The 21,402-nt window shown below is 38.9% G+C and overlaps 2 pseudogenes; both read right to left on the reverse strand.

Annotated features, from left to right (window-relative positions):
- Positions 1–279: 279 nt before the first annotated feature.
- Positions 280–4,407, reverse strand: LOC122146575 (annotated as a pseudogene).
- A 1,585-nt stretch (positions 4,408–5,992) lies between these two features.
- On the reverse strand, positions 5,993–9,501 carry LOC122146577 (annotated as a pseudogene).
- Between the last annotated feature and the right edge of the window lie 11,901 nt (positions 9,502–21,402).

A 21,402-nucleotide genomic window follows, 5' to 3' on the forward strand; every position in this document is an offset into this window, starting at 1 on the left:
CATAGAGAGACAGACACTCCACCACGCATACACACCTGCATAGCACCTTTTGCCACACAAAAATACAGTTATGTAGGTAAGCACACACACACACACACACACACAGACACACACACACACACACACACACACACAAATACAGGTTATGTAGGTAAACCTACGCTTGCACTGCTGCTTTGTACAAACACACACAGACAGGTTTCTATGCAGGCTCACCGCCTGCTTACGTGCTTTCTTTCCAGCCAGTCAAAATCAGTTACGCCATTTGCAATACTAGCGCTAGCACAGCCCTGCCTCCTTGGCAAAAAGAACCACCTCGAGGGACTGTGGTCATGTTATTGACATCCAGCGCCCCATTGTCCCTGAACATCAGGCTCTCTGCCCGAGAGGAGAAATCGAGGACCCCCTCCCCATGGTCACCATAGTCCCTCGGAGGGGTGACACTTCACACCCAGTCCCTCGCGCGGCCTCCAGGAGCACCTACAGGGAGCAGGTAAGGCGAAGGTGAACAGATGGAGAATATGGGATATCAGACAGAGAGCTGGGAAGCGCCACTGACCTCTCTGATCCTGCTGCAGAAAGGGGTCAGCCAGTTAGGGATGTGACCTTACACACCTGCCGAGAGGGCTGGTGGGCTGCCCGGGGTCATAGAAGCGTCTGAACACGCTTAGCTGTCCTTCAATTCAGCGTGGTGTGGGAATTAAGAAAGAAAAGGGAAATATGAATATGCACCAAACTCAAGAAGCAAGCAGCAGTCTGAACTCATGCCTTCAACTTCAGGGTGGATTTTAAAATCACAAGGATAAAATCTTCACTTCTACAGTTTTATTAAAGTATTATTAAAAAAGTAGCATGTCATTTAATGCCAAATAACGAATTTAAGTTGGACAGTTGGAATATCTTTATCATTAATTTGCACAAAGAGAGCACAAAAAGCTTTGTGAAAAACAGCAAACAAGACAAAATTTTTAGTAATATCCCATGTTTTAAGGGCCCACATGTTCCTGGGGTCCTATGTTCCTGAGGCCCTATGTTCCTGGGGCCCTTATGTTCCTGGGGTCCTATGTTCCTGGGGCCCTATGTTCCTGAGGTCCCCTATGTTCCTGGGGTCCCTATGTTCCTGGGAGGCCCTATGTTTCCTGAAGTCCCTATGTTCCTGGGGTCCTATGTTCCTGGGGCCCCTATCTTCCGCAGCTCATTTATATTGCATAGCATAAACACATGACAAAGCATGCTGTGTTCCCAAGGTTTGGATTAGGGTTAGAATAATATAGGAACATACTAAATGTTTTACATTTTTATCACAATATTATAAAGCGACAGAAGAAGAAACACATTCATAAATCCTGACGCACACTCTTTAACCGTTAATGCACATTGTGTGGCAACTGTGATAAAAAGACTCTGTAGGCGGAGGCGATTACAGCCCCGCGCCCTTAAAAGCGAACTTCTTCCGCCAGCAAGTTTCAGCTCGTGTCACTGCGAATCTTTGGTTCAATTCCACCCTTAAATAAATGTCTTCAACTACATATCTACCGTCTGCTTACATACAGTATTGCTGAGTAGATCTGTATTTCCTCCAATGTCGTTTAACGGAACACTAACCCGATCAATAAACTGGTCGATCAAAACGATGTCCCCAGGCTGGATGTCCTCTCTGAGGGAACCACATGCTGTGGTCACTAACAGATGAGTGCAGCCTGCGTCCTTCAAGGCCCAAATATTGGCCTGGTAATTAACACTGGATGGCATTATGGTGTGTTGTCTCCCATGCCTTGCAGAAGGGGAAAAGTTAAGACAAAATAAATACAAAAAACCAGCAGATATTTCAGTGGAAGTCAAAGCATTGTATACTGTATTGTATATACCCCCACCTTGCAAGAAGGACACAATCGACATTCTTTATTTTGCCCAAAATCAGAGCATCAGATGGCTTTTGAAAGAGAGGAGGAAATGAGAATGAATAAATACACTTCTGGTTTAATTCTGACTTAATATATTATAGTGATCAAGCAAACCATGATAGCATTTTTTTTCCAACTTCTCAGTTTAATTAAAGCAAATGCACGTATGTGACCCTGGAGCACAAAACCAGTCATAAGGGTCATTTTTTTAAACTGAGATTCATGTATCCTCTGAAGCTGAATAAATAATCTCTCCATTGATGTGTGGTTTGTTAGGAGGACAATATTTGTCTGAGATACAACTATTTGAAAATCTGGAATCTGAGGGAGAAAAAAAATCTAAATATTGAGAAAATCATCTTTAAAGTTGTTCAAATGAAGTTCTTAGCAATGCATATTACTAATCAAAAATTAAGTTTTGATATATTTACAGTAGGAAATTTACTAAATATCTTCATGGAACATGATCTTTACTTAATATCCTAATGAATTTTGGCATGAAAGAAAAATGTATAATTTTGAGCCATACAATGTATTTTTGGCTATTGCTACAAATATACCCCAGAGACTTAAGACTGCTTTTGTGCTCCAGGGACACATGTTCATTTCCAAATGTGCTCTCCTGTAATCATGCATGCTAGAAAGTACAGCAGACACGATGCAGAGACACTCACCTTTCCAAATGGAGTGACTACATACCGCTCCGTCCTCCCCTCCAGAATATCCGGATCATCAAGCCCAGATCCTCCAATTATTCCTATCTATGAGAACATGATTACAGATTACAGACGTCTCTGAATGTGAGATGAGGTCAGCAGTGGGTCGCAAAGCTTCGCACATATTTAAGAGTGACATGAAACAAGGAGGATGTGGTTAATGAACATGACAGAATTGTGTAGAATTGCACATTTTAAGTTCCAACCAGGAAGCTGTTAGAGAGCTCTTTATTTCAACATGACAACCCAAACACAGGATAGAAGTCATCATGTTTTAGATGATATTTTATTGACAAACTGTCACAATGAAACATCTTTGATAGAAAATGAATAAACTGAAGAGTATCGTCTGCAATGTTACAATTATTTATACAATTACGTTACAATTGTTTCACATCCCCAGAAATATAAACATGCAGTGTCTATCCTCAGGGGACCCCGACAGACTTCTGTAGAGCACTTTATATTTTAGTGAACTCTCTGAGAGCACAGCTGTAGTCTGGATGTCCTGTTTAGAGCACATTCAGGGCGTTTGATCATAAAACACTCCCCTCTGCTTGCTCTTTAAATATGAATGATACTGACAGAATGATCAAATGTAGCACTCTCAGGGAAATATAATCCTGTTTTGTAATTATCATTTAAATCTAATTTTCAGAACAAATAAACATCTCAGAAAAACAGTATGAATCAGAATATGACTTTTTGTTATAAAACAGGACATAATTTTCTTCTGAAGAGGACACCAGGACAAACGGCATATTAACACCTATGAACATTTTGAGGGAAACACGACAAGAAATTATAGATCAATATTCATATGAATTATGAGATATTTTTTATGAAAATGTTGCCAAGTTATTACTCCCATTTTTATAATTCTTTTTTAGTATTGTTTGTCCCAAGAACACATTAATATGCAAATTAAATGCAATATATAGATACATTGTATAGAATCAGAATACCAATTTATGGACATTTTACACACATATTGCAAAATAGTATATCTGTTTTATCTTTCATAACATGAGAATCATCTTTGCACAAAGTTTGCTTAAAACAGTCTGAAACCTAAAAAACTGATTGGTGAATGAAAAAAAAAAACCTTTTTTTTTTTTTTTTTGCCTATGCATGCCTTTTCATGTCTATTTACTTTTTTGAATTACTCAGTCCTCTACAAAAAAACTATAGAATAATATATATATATATATATATATATATATATATATATATATATATATATATATATATATATATATACATTTTTTTTTTTTTAAAGGTATATATACACATATACTTTCCATTAGTTTCTTATGCTCCAACCAATGTAATGAAGAAAGAAAAAAAAAACACTTCACAAAACTTTTGGTTTCTGGTTTGTTTTTCTCAGGAGGACACGCCTAAGCGCCAGGGCGCGCCCCCTGGAGGAGAACTCATGTTATGACCGATAGTGGTCAAGCACGTGATGATAGAAGCTTTTCTTCATGCTATATAATGCGAAAGCGCCTGCTGACATCGGAAGAAAGAAAAGTACCGCATCCAGCCTAATACCGCACATAAATATAATATATCGACTTAATCTTCATTTCAGAACGCTAGTAATGCAACATTTGCTTAGTGGCGTGTTGACGTGAAAACACTGCAGTGTTCAACCTCCTGGACTATTTTCTTATATAACCCATGTGTTCACCCGTATAGTTCACGATAAAAATATTACATTTACCTTTACGTGACTGTCTGATGCCATTTTCTTTCACGTGTAGAAATGTAACATCAGCTTCGAGATCTTGATGGCGCTGCGCAGAAGAGAGAAGCGCAGTAGCGCCACCTACTGTAACACCAACATATGACAGATATCAGATCCGAGAAGATACCCAGAAACAACGATAGTCTCAAAGAATAATAAATGTACACTACCAGTCAACAGTTTTTTAAAGAAGTCTCTTCTGCTCACCAAGGCTGCATTTATTTGATCAAAAATACAGCAAAAGCAGTAATATTGTGAAATATTTTTACTAATAAAATAACTACTTTCTATTTGAATACGTTTTAAAACTGTAATTTATTTCTGTGATGCGCAGCTGTATTTTCAGCATCATTACTCCAGTCTTCAGTGTCACATGATCTTCAGAAACCATTATAATATAATTAAATAAATCACAATAAAAAATAAATACAAATATTATTATGAAAACAGCTGAATAGAATGTTTTTCAGGTTTCTTTAATGAATAGAAACTTCAGAAGAACAGCATTGATCAGAAACAGAAATCTTTTGTAACATTGTCTTTATCGTCACTTTTGATCCATTTTAAGTATCCTTGTTAAAAAGTATTAATTTCTATAATTTCTTTCCAAAAAAGATTATACTGACTCAAGCTTTTGAATGGTAGAGTGTATAATGTTACAAAGCTTTTCATTTCATATAAATGCTGATCTTTGAATATATCTAAGAATCCTGAAAAAACAAAAAACAAATCAGCAAATCATCATATTAGAATGATTTCTGAAGATCATGTGACACTGAAGACTGGAGTAATGATGCTGAAAATACAGCTGCACATCACAGAAATAAATTACAGTTTAACAGAGATTCACATAGAAAACAGATATTTTAAATAGTAAAAATATTTCATAATATTACTGCTGCACTTAGAATCAAATAAATGCAGGCTCGGAGAGCAGAAGAGATTTTCTAATGGCATTTTACATTCTTTTAACAATAGTTTGTACAGTATGCACTATCAAGAAAAAAACATACCTGAATGAAAAAAATCAAAGCAGACCTATTTACTTTTGGCATCAATGTATTGATTCAAATTAAAGATACATTTTCAGTGTATTTTCTGAAATTGTTTTAGAAATCTGAGGAAGTACACTGAGTTCATGTGTCTTAAACCATAATGGACAAAAAAAAATAAGTAAATAAAAAAAAAGATTAATGAATACCTGCATGAAACGGATTCCTGACTGTTTTAAGCAAATGTATGCACAGAAATACAATGTGCGCACAAAACAACACATTATTAAAGAATGCATTCAACAAATAAAGACACTTTTATTATCCTTTTTTATTTATTTGCGACAACTTTGAAAAATTAGTGACTGTTAACTTGCTTGCATAGTGGAGTTTGAATTTAATACATTTCCAAAATCACAAATGCAAATATTCCTAATACAAATGTTTTAATTCCAAATCAAAATCGCATTTAAAACAAATCTCTTCTTTTATAAAAAAACACTGAAAATACATGTGGGTGTTACAACAGTAGTCTTTGTCTTGATTTGCCTCAAATTCAGGCGTTTCTGTAAAACTGAACATGTAAACTCAGAATGTCACTGGCATTAATCTGTCTGGGGGACGATTCCTGCATCACCCGCAGAAGCTACATTCAGCTCCAGCAGCTGACTCTTGCTCCACGCTCAGCGGCTGAGTTTCTGTGGCACTGTTTGTTATTGTGACGGTGGAGTCAGCTGCACTGATATCCCTGGCTGAGGGTTCACTGGGGTCAGTATTGTCACTGTCACTAGGAATTGTAATGAGAACTGGGCTGTTTTTCCCCACCCTCTCCTCATTACTATGTCTCCTGCTCTTCCTCTTGTGTTTCTTCTTCTTCTTGTGATGTTTCCGACCGTGACCCTCAGATCTTTCATCTATGCTTGGACTCCTACTTTCCTCTTGAACTTTTTGTGCTTCTTTTTTTTTTTTTTGCACCATCATCAACAGAATCGGTGGAACAAATTGACTTGAACTTTTCCTTGAGGATTCCTCACGATGCTTTTGTTTTCCTTGTATTTCTTTTTCCTGCCAGGATCATCATGATGTGATGTCTGATGTGAGCTGGAGTTGATTCTAGAATTGCTCATCGAGTGACTTCTGTCCTGACTGATTGGAAGAGTTGATTCTAGAATTACTCCTCGAGTGACTTCTGTCCTGGACGATTGGAAGAGTTGATTCTAGAATTACTTCTCGAGTGACTTCTGTCCTGACGCGTTGGGAAGAGTTGATTCTAGATTGGCTGGCTTGAGTGACTTCTGTCCTGAGTGACTTTGTCCTGAGGTTGGAAGAGTTGATTCTAGAATTGCTACTTGAGTGACTTCTGTCCTGACGGTTGGAAGAGTTGATTCTAGAATTGCTCCTTGAGCGACTTCTGTCCTGGCGATTGGAAGAGTTGATTCTAGAATTGCTCCTTGAGCCACTTCTGTCCTGGCGGTTGGAAGAGTTGATTCTAGAATTGCTCCCTCGAGCCACTTCTGTCCTGGCGGCTTGGAAGAGTTGATTCTAGATTGGCTAGCTCTGCAGCGACTTCTGTCCCTGACGATTGGAAGAGTTTGATTCTAGCATTGGCCTCGAGCGACTTCTGTGTCCTGACGGATTGGAAGAGTTGATTCTAGAATTGCTCCTCGGCGACTTCTGTCCTGGCGGTTGGAAGAGTTGATTCTAGATTGGCTGCTCGAGCGACTTCTGTCCTGACTGGTTGGAAGAGTTGATTCTAGAATTACTCCTCGAGTGACTTCTGTCCTGACGGTTGGAAGAGTTGATTCTAGAATTACTCCTTGGTGACTTCTGTCCTGAGGTTGGAAGAGTTGATTCTAAATTACCCTCGAAATACTTCTGTCCTGGATTCAGAGGAAGAGTTGATTCTAGATTGGCTCCTTGGTGACTTCTGTCCTGACGGTTGGAAGAGTTGATTCTAGAATTACTCCTCGAGTGACTTCTGTCCTGACGGTTGGAAGAGTTGATTCTAAGAATTGCTCCTCGAAGCTGACTTCTGTCTCGGTTGGAAGAGTTGATTCTAGGGCGGCTGTCGACTTCTGTCCTGGCCGGTTGGAAGAGTTGATTCTAGAATTGCTCTCGAAGGCGATCTGTCCTGACAATTGGGAAGAGTTGATTCTAGAATTGCTCTTCGAGTGACTTCTGTCCTGTCGCCATTGGAAGAGTTGATTCTAGATTGCTGCTTGAGCTTACTTCTGTCCTGGCCGGTTGGAAGAGTTGATTCTAGATCATGCTGCTTGAGGATTTCGACTTCTGTCCTGGCGGTTGGAAGAGTTGATTCTAGAGAATGCTACTTGAGCGGACTTCTGTCCTGAAAAGGTTGGAAGAGTTGATTCTAGAATTGCTCCTCGGCGACTTCTGTCCCTGGCGGTTGGAAGAGTTGATTCTAGGAATTAAATCCTCAAAGCGAATTCTGTCCTGATGGTGGTAAAGATTTGATTCTAGAATTGTTTCTTGAGTGTCTTCTGTCATGATGGTTGTGAGGAGTGGACTTGATTCTAGAATTGCTGATGAGCGTCTTCTGACCTGACGGTCCTGCTAGCCTTCTACATGCGACTGAGAACGAGACGCGAGTAACAACTTCTGTAATAGTGGGTAGGATGAGCATGTCTCTGTATAAAATCTCCTGCTGCTGTATCTTTGATGTAATGGCTAGATGAATGCCAACATGACGAGGTGGGTGACTTGGACTTTTTTTCGCGCGTCTCCGCTTAGCTGCTCTCTTTCGAAATGGGTGGCTTACGGCCATGAGAGGGGAGGTGAGGCCTACGCTGCATGAGGATCCTTCTCTAGAATCCGACAGCTCTCTATCATGATGCCTTTCCACCACATTTATCTTTTCTTGAGCGAGTAGAGGTGTTCTCAGGCGGAGCTGGAGAGCAATCTCGTCGGCCTCCTATGTGAGCGTCTTGCGGGAGGAAGCCCCGGATAAGACCTATGAAGTTTGAAAAAGAGGGGGGCTCTGCGGCTTATCAGTTCTCCTCGGAAGTGTTCAGAAGTCAGAGGAAAAAAACCCAGAAGCAGGACCAGTTCCGGTTGTCCTTTCTGACACTGGCTCTTAACAAAATCCAATGATCACACAGTTCTTATTCACTGCCAGAGGACAATGCTCCTCTTCTACAGCAACATTGCCTGCCAAGGATTTTCCAGACGGTCCTGATGTGGAACACAGCGGCGACACAGACACTACTGCCTCCCTACGCTACTATCAGAAATTCCGAGTTCCCTCACATGGAAAGGTAACACCTGAGACGGCTCTGAGGAGTAGGATGGCCCGGGGTCTCATTCATCCCACGGCGCTTGGCTTCTAAGGTCACACTAGGAGGGGCATAATCACTGGGATCCTTGACACTAAAGAATCGCTCTCGTCCTCCCAGAGATGGCGAGATCACAGAGGTGTTTCCGAAAAAAAAGTCTGCTCTCTCCGGAAAGCCGAGGCAATAGTCAGTTAAACGGCGCGCTGGTCATACCAGCCTCATGCTTGAACGGGGACCGAGCGAAAGCTTAGAAACTCTGTGCAGGAAGTGATCTGTATGGGATTAGCCAAGAAGGGCCGGAGCTCATGCAGAGAACAGCCCCTGCTCGTCTAAGTTATGCCGAGGTGATCAGAGTCATGATGATTGTGCTGGCAACTACTGTTGGCAAGCAGAAACCGCAAAGTGGCGACACGTGAGAGTACCGTACAGGACAGTACAGCTCCGCTTCGTCTCACCCAAGGGCACAAAGCCTGTGGAGACATGCAGGATTTCTTCTGAAAAGAACTCTGCAGAAGTGCCCTGCTACGGCCACCGTTCCTCCACGTTCGTGGGACCCGCACGCCTTCCTGTAACAAGGGCCTCCGTACTGAATTTAAACCGTCTTGTTGCTCGTGAATGAAGACTTCGCAGAGACCTTCCCTCTCTCACTCTCCTCTGTCTCTCCCTCGCAACCTCCTCCCTAAAATGCCGTGGAGGTCTCGAATTGTGCCTCTGAGGAAGAGATACTCTCAGGCACCTCGAATAAAGACCCCACAGTGGTAGGGATGGGGGAGACGGTCTCCTCGGCGCTGAGTCTGCGCTCGCCGGTGAGCGTGGGGGTGCGATACACGGAACCTCTGCCCCTGCCATGTTGCCAAAATGAAGCCAGTTTCGGCTGGTCGCAGTTCGAACCTCCTGTTCTGTAGTTATCTTCGCGACCCTCTATTTGGTGTGATAAATTGAATTAAACGGCTGCCTTGACATAAAAGGGCCACTCAGCTTTGTTCTTCGACCACTCGCGGATGCAGCAGAAGCAGAGCAAAGAAGCTTATTGCAGGGCACACATCAAGGTGGTACTACGATATGTTTTTTGAATCCTTCAAAAAGTGATCCAGGACAGATCATGGGTCATTTGGATTCTGGAGAGATGCTACTTTGATATTAGTTGTTTTAAACCACGACGCCCGAATGGACGCTCCTTCATCTTGCGGTGAAAGCCAATGATCTGAAGGAAGAAATGTTTTTATTTAGGCTAGTGTTCTCGGCATTACTTGCACCTGTAATTATGCATAAATTAATTATTATAACAGTAAGTGCATGTAAGATGTAACAAAGGACACCTTAAAATAAATGGTGTTACCTTGTTTCGCTTATTAGTAATAAGCTACTTCTGACGGAAGTAACATTATATTGTTATTTTACAATGTTAACATGAATATAAACACAACTATGCAGCTGTCCACTAGCTTTTGAGTTATTTCAGCACAATAAGCACATTTCTATAATAAACAGAAAACGTAGAAACAAAAGACGAGAGAAAAGAAAACATCTCCTTCACAAAATGTTTTGTCAACTTACTGTTCCTGTATTTGTTTAAACTTTGGGAGGTAAGTTACTCAGATCCTCTGAAACTTCCAACTTGGCTTCTTAAGTATCTGAAAACAAACACAAGAACAGTTAATGTTAATGTTATATTTTTTAATAACGCTTTACGAATCCACACAAACACATGTTGAGCTGAATCTCATGTAAAATCATTACTGACTCTATCCAATCCACTGCCGACTTCAAAGGAACCAGGTCACGATATTTCGTTAGTGCTCCGAACACGAATATTAGAAGCGTTTAATAACGACCAGGACAGCGACACGACTTCTGTCTGGAGCGGGCCGCCGATCGTGACCGTCGCCGTTCCGCGCGTCCCCGGTAACAAAACAAGAAATTTCGGAAGTAACGGAAGTGACAGCCTGTCAAACTTTAGGAAAATGTCCCTGTGGTTTACATTTCAAAATAAAAGCCCTTCAGCCCATAACGCAACAAGACACAAAAAGTGTGAGTAAAATTTGGACGCGTAACGTACGAATATGTAATACAGAGAACGCAGGACCACGACAGTTACTTTCTAGATAAATAGATATGGTTTATATGAATTAATTTCATAGGTTTATAATACTTAAAAAAAATTGGCTGAGTCACTGTTGAGTTAAAATAGCAACGGACAATAAAGCTTTGAGGCACCATTTGATCTATTCTAATATTCAAACAAAAGTAGAATTTAAATAGTTCACTGCCTGCTTTTTATTTTTTAAATCATCTCCATTTGGAATTTAATGCACTAATTGTGATATTTTTAAAATTAAAATTATGCAATAACCATGTATAAAGCCCTTGTTATTAATTTGTCAATAAAGTGTAATTTAAAGGAATGTTACTCTTGGCTCTTCATTGTGTTTTTCCATTAAAATAATATATGGCTATTCTTGCGATCTATAACACTAACTCATAATAACGAAAAGAGATGAAAGTAGCCTCGTTTCAATGACCAAAATATACCCAAAGGGATAAATACTGTACAGCACAGGAAAGCATTCAGAATCTGTAGAATTAATTTTATTTGACATAGTTATACAAACATGTCAATATTACAACCAGCGCTGACAGGCATGTCTACAGTGAACATAAACAGACATCTTCAGGGATGACCACGATGTTGCTTCTCTGTTCCAGTATTGTGTCTCCTGACCCCAACCCACCACAACACAAAACCACACAACACACACACACACCCACACACACACAACACACACACACACACAAAGAAGGGTGTATGAGACATTTAGAAAATTGATAAATGACTATTTAAATTTACAAGACACCTTCTGGTATAGTGGCTAAAACCCTACTTAAGGAAGCTCGGGGTTTTAAGAGAAACCCTTTCCCATACAGCACTTTCTGTTTAAATAAGAAATAACAACCCGCTTGAGCTTTAAATTGAAGCATGATAATGATCAGCCAAAGAAACAAGGATATCTGAGGTACATTTTGGATCTGAAAAACATTTTGTAACATAGTACACCTTGATGAAATATTCCCCATTACACTTACTGAATGTAACAAAAAGTTTAAATGAGATCTTGCAATAAGAAGTAGTCTTTGCTTATGGTCATGTTATACTGAATTGAAGAGCACTACACAAAAATCAGTCATTTATAATCAACGGAACCCCTTAAAGGGGGGAAGTGAATTCACAATAAAAACATTTGATAATGTTTACATCAACTTTTGGTTGTTAGTCAGTATTATGCCGGGTTTTTTATGCAGGGGCGGGGTGTAGGTTTTGGGGGCCCACTGATTCGTCCTGTTTTTGCAGTGATGTTGTCATGTTGGTTCATCAGGCCAGGACTTCCGTGCACGGGACTTTTGCACGAGGTGAAGAGGCTGAATGACCAGAAACCTCCAAATCAGAGGCCATGGTCTCACCCGGAAAGGGGGGCTTGTCTCCTCAGGTTGGGGGAGAGCTCTGCCTCTAGTGGAGCGTTCAAGTATCTTGGGGTCTTGTTCCCCGAGTGAGGGAAGGATGGAGCGGAGATTGACAGGGGATAGGGCGGGCTTCTGCAGTGATGCAGTCGTGTACTGTTGTGTAAAAAAGGAGTGAGTACAAGGCGAAGCTCTGGGATTTACCATTTGTCTAAATTCCTCTCTCACCTATGGTCATCAGCTGTGGGTCATGACCGAAAGGACAAGATCCGGATACAGCGCGAAATGGAGCTTCTCACATGGGGTGGGCGCTCCATTAGAGTATTGTGAGGAGCTCGGCCACTCGGAGGAGCTCAGAATAGAGCTATGCTCCCTCTACATCGAGAGGAGCCAGCTGAGGGGCTCGGGCATCTGTTCGGATGCCTCCTGGACGCCTTCCGGGGAGGTGTTGGAAGTGTGACGGTTGGGTTTAGGATAAACACACGGAGAGGACTGTGACGGTTGGGTTTAGGATAAACACACGGAGAGGACACGCCTCGGTATCCCCCGGAAGAGCTGGAGGAAGTGTCTAGGGAGAGGAAGTCTAGGGCGTCTCTGCTTAGACCGCTGCCCCCAATGATAAGCGGAAGAAGAAGAAAAAAAAAAAATTTCACAATATCACAGTTTTTTCTGATTCTGATCAAAAAAAATTGCAGCTTGATGAGCAAAAAAAGATTCAAAAAAAAAACTTTACAATCTTACTGATCCAACAGCAGTGTATATTAACTTAACCATATACAAAAAGTCTTGTGATTTCATAATGACAAAATAAAAAAAAAAAAAATAAAAAAGCAAAAAAAAAAAATTTATTTAAAAAAAAAAAAACCCAATGTTTGACAGTGTTATAAAAGTAATAGTATAGAACCCCGGTTGGCTGGTATACTGTGGGGGTTTTCGGGGAATAATGAAAGCCACAACGGCTATAGCCGGGAAAATTGTTTAGGCAAATCTGTTCTCACTTAAAGCCCGATGGGGGAAGTCTGCCAAATGTTAGGAGTTGACTCCTACCCCTAAGGTTGTGGGCGGTCTTGGACCACAATACCACGACTGAGGTCCCTGGCTTTTAAAGAATAAAACAGTACAAAAGGGTATCCCAATTGCACGGGTACTTCAACAACACGGGTAAAACTCTGATAAACGTCTAAGAAAACGTTTTTACCACATTGAAAACATCTTAAAACTTTAGAGACATATTGCAGAGGGTAAATGCATTTTGATAGGCCAAAAACTACCATATTCCCCCAGTAAAATTGCACAGACAAGCACTTTTAAAACAGCCTAAAAAAATATGGTTGGATTTTAATGTAGAGAAACGGAGATGCACTTTTTCACTGGGGGAAAGGTTAAGGTATTATGAACCAATGTATTTGAGTTAAAACATCTTATGCTGGATTGTTCTCTTTGGTTTCTCCAGATGTTAACTGAGGGAAATGGAGTGCTGTGGATTATTGGAATTTTTTATCCCTTTTTGGGGACTTCATTCTGACGGCACCATTCCTCAGAGCATTCTTGCTGAGACACTATGCAGTGTACTTTCTACACATTGGAATTTTGGGGATGGCTTGAGGGACCCTTTCAGATTTTTTCCCTTTTTTGGGAACTTTCGGAGAAAAAGGGGGAACACTCTCCTGTACCATTTTTTCAAAAATATGCCCCAAACTCCAAAACACTGAAAAAAAAAAAATATTTCACATAGAAATTGCTTAAATTTTAAAACCCAATTACAAGAAGCAGCAAGCCACACTGAATTAACCGGGAAAATTTGAAGTGATTGAAAGAAAAATTACTGACTGACAGGGGGGCTAAAAAAAAATTTGGATTACTACAAGCGTATTTCACAATTGGGGGCGCAAAAAAGGGACTCTGTAGGGGCCGTATGTTAAAACTTTTTAATTAATTTACAATAAAAAGAATAATAAAAAATTTAGGTGTGGGCTCAACCTAGCACACCAGGAAATTTTGAGTTGTACACACACACAAATAGAAAAAAAAACACCTTTAAAATTAACAACTCGGAATGCAATTACTTTTTTTTTAAAAAGGGACACTGTCACAGGTTCCGGCACAAAAAACCCTTTTCAGCGCTTTCCCAAAGTTTCTTCTCATGCTAAAACGCAAGCGTGCTGTAAGCTACGCACCGCAGACCTGTCACAAATGCTCGTCTAACAGAACAAAATAAAGAGGGGACCGGAAAGGAGCAGAAAACTATGGGTTCCAAAATCTACAGTCTATAAAGATAAAAAATTGATATTACACCTGATGCCTCCACAAAACTGGAGGGGGACAGAAAAATAAAAGTTCTGTATCTAATAGAATTTATAGGCGGGAATCTTTCTATTTCTCTTTCTAGTGCTTTTTTATACAACAAAGGTAAAATAATTTTTAATAGTTATATAATATTTGTTCACTCTGGACTGGTTTTTCTGTCTTCATCCACATCTACTTTTCCTGCTGCATGAATTTAAGTATTCTCAAATCAAAAAATCTGCAAGTGCCAGCAAACACAAAGTATCATTTGTTTTCTTTTTGTTTTAGTTTTTTTTTTTTTTTTTGTGCTGAGTGATGGAAATACATTTAAGATCTTGGGACACCGACCACGATTTCCACTTAATTAGATCTGTGCCTGTCATGCTGGCATTACCCTCGTTTTAGTGGTTTTTAAAAGCTTTCAAAACAATCTGCAGCCAACGAACAGCCCTGTCTCTGACACAAAGTATTTCTTTCATCACACTGGGAAAAATGGCGTTAGCTTGATTCAGTGTTGGCATGTGACTTCTTGATAATCCCAACGAAAGCTACAATTGTTGAGAATTTGATCACGTCTCTGAACTCTCAATCAAAGCGTGTTAATGTGAGGTCTGTGCAAGCGGTTTGTTGAATTTAACGCGAAATCACTGATCAGCACACAACTGAAAAAGAAAGTTTTGCTACAACAGTCTGGCTATTCCATAAATGTAAACTCTTCATAAAAATGTAGCTTTAAAAATATTTATATATATAAAACAAAACTAAAACAGACTAAAAACAATAGTATATAAAAAAATGGAAGCCTGTTTCTGCCACAAAATAAAAAGACAGAATATTATCATGCATAAAATAATATATAAAAACTCGCAATTCTGGAAGAAAATGCCTTGTTGTGAGACATAAGACAACAGAATTGTGAGATAAAAAAGACTAAGGTTTAAGTGTTTTCTTACAGTGAGGTGGAAACAAAACAACAAAAAGATGTTTCACTGAGGTGGCGTGAGAAAAAAAAAGGTTTAAGACTTCTGAGTTTATACCACTACTTTGGGAGAAACAAAAATCCGAATTGTGAAGAAAAAAAAACAAAAAAAAAAAAAATATATATAGATATATATATATATATAATCATTTATATCATATATATATATACTATGACCGCCTATATATATATCAGTTAAAAAAAAATTTTCTGTGGCAGAAATGAGGATTCAATACTCCTTTAAAGTGTTTGCAGAGAATGGGAAGAGCAAAGAAAAAAAAGAAACTTAAAATCAAAAAGAAACAAAAGAGTGTTGGTCAAAATAGGCACCCATAATTACATGAGGAAACAGTGCTTGCTTTCTAAATACAACACGCACCCCTTTGCAGAAGCACACGAATCATATTGCGGTCTCTTTGCGTTTATGGCGCTAGAAGATCGAGATACTTAAGAACTCTTTAACGCTAAGGAGAACAGGATCTAACTGCTGGGGAGACGGTGGGGAGGACTCCAGGCTGCATTAATGATTGATTCCAATGCGATTCTCCAAGGTCTTCACTTCATTGTTTGAAATTAACAAAACAACATCTTAGGCATGAGGATAATAAGCAGACAGCTATTATGAAGAGATAAAAAAAATGAAAAGAGCCTCAAAGAGGCCGGAGGTTGATTCGGTGAGAACGAGCTGCAAAGGAGAAGATGACCAGGTGTGTTGGTCCAGGATGATGCATGTTTTTGATGGAGGTCAGAGTGATTCAACCCCTGTTTCTTCGTCTGAAGGGCCACAGACGAGTCTGTTCTGGGGGAAGACGTAAGCTGCGGGCGGCTGGCAGGTTGAGTGCGTTTGGAGGATGACAAGGAACAGGGCTATGACAATCAAGGCACGCCTGCCAGAGCTCTCCAAACCTCACTGTGGCCTCATTTCTGTCCTTATCTATACCTCTGCGAATTGTCTTTTAATCAAGGAATATTTAGGAAATTAATACAAAAGGCTATACAGAAAATAAAATACATTTTTTTTTTTCCCCTTTTTCAAATTATATATTTTTTTTTTTTCTTTTTATTTTGGTTGGTGTCGTGAAACGGAACTCCAGACAAAGACTCTTTTTTCACCCGGGATATTGAACTGCACTGCATATATACGCTAAAGGAGAAGCTTCAGAAATAAATTGGAGAAATTTTTACAAGGACTAAAGATCAGTATATTTTTGCCCCGCCCCACACCCCCACGAGCTTCTTCTACCTACCCCTTAATCCGTCGGTCATGCTTTTTATGTCATTTGGGAGGGCAATACACTGAACAAACAGTCTTTTATTCTCACGTTTTTCAGGCTTGGGCCAGATCAGTTCACTGCACAGAAAGCCGTAGTTTTCCCCAAGTTATTGCTACATCATTTACTGCTGTAGTTTTGATAAAGACTTCTACACCTGATGCTTTGCACAGCACCGTTTCTTTGCACAGAGTCAATTTGGAATCATCCTTTATAAATGGATATTTCTTTCTTTCGCAAAGAAGTAGCCAATTAATGAATCTGAGAAAATGCTGAAAAAAAGGGCCATGATTCCTAGAATTTCCCTGAATTCTTCCTTTGCCCCCGACCCAGTACCACTATGGATCTATAGTGTGCTGATGCTACACTTGCACTTTTTTAGGCCCCACAAGAACCAAATTCAAACCATAATGCAATAAACTGACACACAAGCAAGCTCCATTCACAAACCTAGTGAGCTGCACACCTAGATAGCATCTTGGGTATCACAGACTTACTCCCCACTTTTTTTGTTTTGTTAATTGTGTTTACTTTAAATGCACTGATTAATCTTTTGTCATATCCTTTTTCCGCTTCTGTTTATAATCATATAAACATGCCTCGTATCTAATATGTCGTTTACTTTCTTTCCGTCCAAACTAAATAATTATCACTTTGCTGCCCAAAAAACAATTTATGTTCAGTAAAAAACCTATTTTATTCAATAAAATCAGGGGACGGCTTCCGGCTCCTAAATTTGGAGTGGCTCAGAAGAACGACTGTGGGGAACGTACCTAATTGCGTTCCTATTACGGTTTATGGAAGTAATGCTGCGTTACTTTTGTGTTACTTTTTGTCACCGGGGCTGAACTTCTTTTTGTTTTAATAGAAAAAAAACCCCCATTTCCTCAACAAGGCAAAAGAGCTGTCAGTCATCCCGGGGAGACTAAGTAACTGCTTTACTTTTTAAAAAAAAGTTTAAATTTTTCTTGTAAATTTGAGAAATGCAAAACACTTTACTTTTCGAAAAAAGTAACTACACGTAACCAGAACGGGTGATAAATGGACTGTGATTACACATGGCCGAGCCCCGATTTTGGCCAATTTTTAAAAAACGATTGAAATCAGTGAAAAGCGCCAAAGTCACGTAAAATCCGTAAAGCTTTCCCCGGGGGTTAAGATGATTTCGACTTTTTGCAGATAACACTTTTTTGGAACAGAGCTACACTTTCTCACTCATACACAGCAGAAGAGACGAGTTAAAACTGCATTACCGCACCACATGTTCTTCCTAAACCACATATTGCTTGTCTGTGTATTTGTGGTGTTGGGGGAGGGTTTGATATAAAGCGTTGCAAGAGTTGAGAGTTTTCCGAGGGGGTGAAAATCAGCCAGGTGCTTCCTGCCAGCTGTGATGGCTGATGTATATGTTGGGCAGGCGCACCGCGCGGTCTAGCAGATTGAGCCTGTAATCGCAGGAATGTAAACGGTGTCTCCGTCGCTGGAGCTGCTCTGCAGGCTGTAGTGGTCTTCACCATCGCTAACACTGTGCACACTATCACCCTCACCTGCTGTGAACTCCATCCCCTCTATGTCAACGTCCACTTCTGTACACACACAGAAATTAAAACTCATTGCAGTGATCTCACGATAGAGGATTTCTGTTTTATGTAAACATGATGGATGCACCCTTGCCATGCTGTCGATTACCACCATTGCTGGTAGTAACTGGTTACATGTTATCGGATTATGTAATCAGATTCCAAAAATTAAGTACTTGAAATTAGATTCCATTTTAATATACATTCTTAAATCATACTATTTAAATTTTTTTATTGATTATATGATTACATATTATTCATGTAATAGCAAAAAATTTATTCATAATTTATTGATTACACTAATTCTTCTTTTTCATGTATTAAAATTGTTATTTTCCATTTTTAAATTCAAAAAGTATCACTCAGCGGTTATTTAACCATGGCTTTAAACTTTACTTTGGAAGGTTTTGTATTTCAAACACATTAAAATGCACAATTCACGTTATTTCTTATTTGCATGTAATGCAGGGATTCCCCTAAATTTTTTTTTTTTTGTCAGCCGAACCTCTTTCACATGATATATTTATTTATAAGTTCCCCTGAGATGAAGAAGGAGTGCATGTCACGGTTGCCAGATTGCAAAAAAATAAGCAAAGCACGGGGTAGAAAGAGTTAATTTTTTGAACAGAGAAGCTCAGATTTTTTGGATTTTAACTCTTGATATCTGGCAACCCTTTTTACGCAGAAAGCTTGGCATATTGCGTGTACACCAGTCGAAGAGTATGTTTTGTCTCCTTTTTTCGATGAAAATAAAAATAAATTTTGGTATAATTTGAATTTTTTAAATTGAGAGAACCAGAAATGACCTGTTTTAAATTGTAAGTAACTTTTAATTATTTGTATTGTATAACTTTCATAAATATAATTTACTGTGTTTTTTGCACCTTTTGGCCAGGACTCCCCTTGAAAAAGAGGTTTTAACCTCAATGGGACTCCTGGTTAAATAAAGGTTAAAAAAAAAAAAAAAAAAAAAATTCATTTTAGTCTCATCTTTTATCTATAACGGATTGGACGTTGATCTAGTCCACAGTTATTGTTTATTGACCTGTTGTCGTATCGTCATATCGCGAAAAAAGCTCGCAAGGAACATTTTTCAGCCACACTTTTTGTTAACTAAATTAACACTACATATCGCAATCTTCTAGTTTCTCTAACGTCGTTTAATCATCACATGACATGCAAACAAATAAAATATTTAATCTTTTTAAGTAAGTGTTTTTATTTTGACTGTTGTTATTTTAAAATGATTCATTTTAATTTTATATCTTTTTACGACATATTTAATTTTTATTTAGCTTTGTATTAAAACCCATTTCTTCATGAACCCCAGTTTGGGAAACCTTGATATAATGTAACGTTTAATGCATATCATGGAATGGAATATATTTTTATTTCTCTTAGTATTTTTATATCATAGATTATCCTATTTAAATCAATACTAAATTTCTATGTAATGTAACTAACTTCACTTTTGTCATGTAATTTGGAATCAGTAACGACTACAATATGTAAGTGATCTACCCAGCACTGGTTGTAAATACGTAGATAGTTTGGCCTCGAAGTCTGAACCTCACTGTATATGCAGCGATTAATCACAATTAAATACTCAGTATGTAGATCTGATCTGCAGTCACCTGAGCTCATACAGTCTGTGTAGTATATACACACAGTGTGTGTGCGCCACGTGTAACTCAGTGCTCAGTGAATACTTCAGCTGTGCTGTACCTTGCTCAGAGTCAGTGTAGATGGTGGAGCCCATGCTGTCAGTGCGAATGCGCTCTAAGCCCTGTACAGAGAGCTTGCTCCAGGCGCCGTTTGAGGTAGCGGTGTTCTCTCTGCAGTTGCTCCTTCATGTTTAGAGCCTTCCTGTCCTGTTCCTCCAGCTTCTGCAGAGGCACATGTTTCCACTGATCAGACCACAGAGACACCATACTGCATGACATGCATCAGCTAACAGTCGACGTGAGCCTGCACAATTTTGTGAGCTGAAAAAGGCAAACAATCTCATTAAAAAAAAAAAAGACAGCTCTATGCTGCATGACAGGAAAACCCGGCAGGTCGAGCCGAACACTGTAACAAAAAGGAAAGAAACAAAAGGGTCAGCAGACACATGCTACTGGGTTTTTCTTTGTCTCGTCTCTGTCACACACTTGCAGTGACGTTTTGTTGAACACTTTCCTGTGGCAGAGATAAATGAATCAGCGACTTACAAAAGTGCCTGTGATGAAGGAAAGGAAAACTCTAGTTCTTAGAAAAGTTTCAATTAAATGACTCTCAAGATGTCTTGGGTGTAACCTTGAAAACATGTTACTGCACAAAACTTAATCAGTATTTTTTTTTTTTTTTTTGAAAGATCTTGGGATAATTCACCATAAAATGTAAGTCCTGTCATCATTTGCTCAGCCTCCATTATTCCAAACCTGAACGATTCTTTCTTCTGCTGAACACAAGAGAAGATATTTTGAAGAATGTTGGGAAACAAACTGTTCTCGGTAACTCATAACCTTTAATACACTGCCATTCAAAAGTTTGGGATCAGTAAGATCTTTAATGTTTTTAATGAAGTCTCTTCCGCTTATCAAGGCTGTATTCTTGGATTAAAAATACAGAAAAAAACTGTAATAATCTGAAATATTATTACAATTTAAAATAACGGTTTTCTATTTTAACATAATTTAAAATTTAATTTATTCCTGTGATCAAAGCTGAATTTTCAGCATCTTAATTTTCACATGATCCTTCAGAAATTATTCTAATATGCTGATTTATTATCAATGTCGGAAAAAGATGTGCCTTCTTAAAAAAAATGTTTTTGGATCTTTTTCAGGATTTCTTTGATGAATAAGATGGTTTTAAAAAAGAAAGCATTTATTCAGTAGAAATCTTTTCTAACAATGTAAGCTTTACTATCCCTTTTTATGATTAACACATCCTTGCTTGAAGGAAAGTATTATGTCTTAAAAAAAAAAGAAAGAAAACACTTTAATGAGCGGTAGCGTACTAGTGTTACAACGAAAGTAGATTTAATAAATGCTATTCTTATTTACTTCTAATTAAGTTAAATTAAATACGTTAAATTATTAAATATTAAAACAGAAAACCATTATCTTAAATTGAATATATCACAATTCACAGTTTTTCTGTATTCTGATCAAATAAAGGAATGCAAAGTTTTTTC

Source organism: Cyprinus carpio, chromosome A1 (assembly GCF_018340385.1).
Source record: "Cyprinus carpio isolate SPL01 chromosome A1, ASM1834038v1, whole genome shotgun sequence".
Classification (NCBI taxonomy): Eukaryota; Metazoa; Chordata; class Actinopteri; order Cypriniformes; family Cyprinidae; genus Cyprinus; species Cyprinus carpio.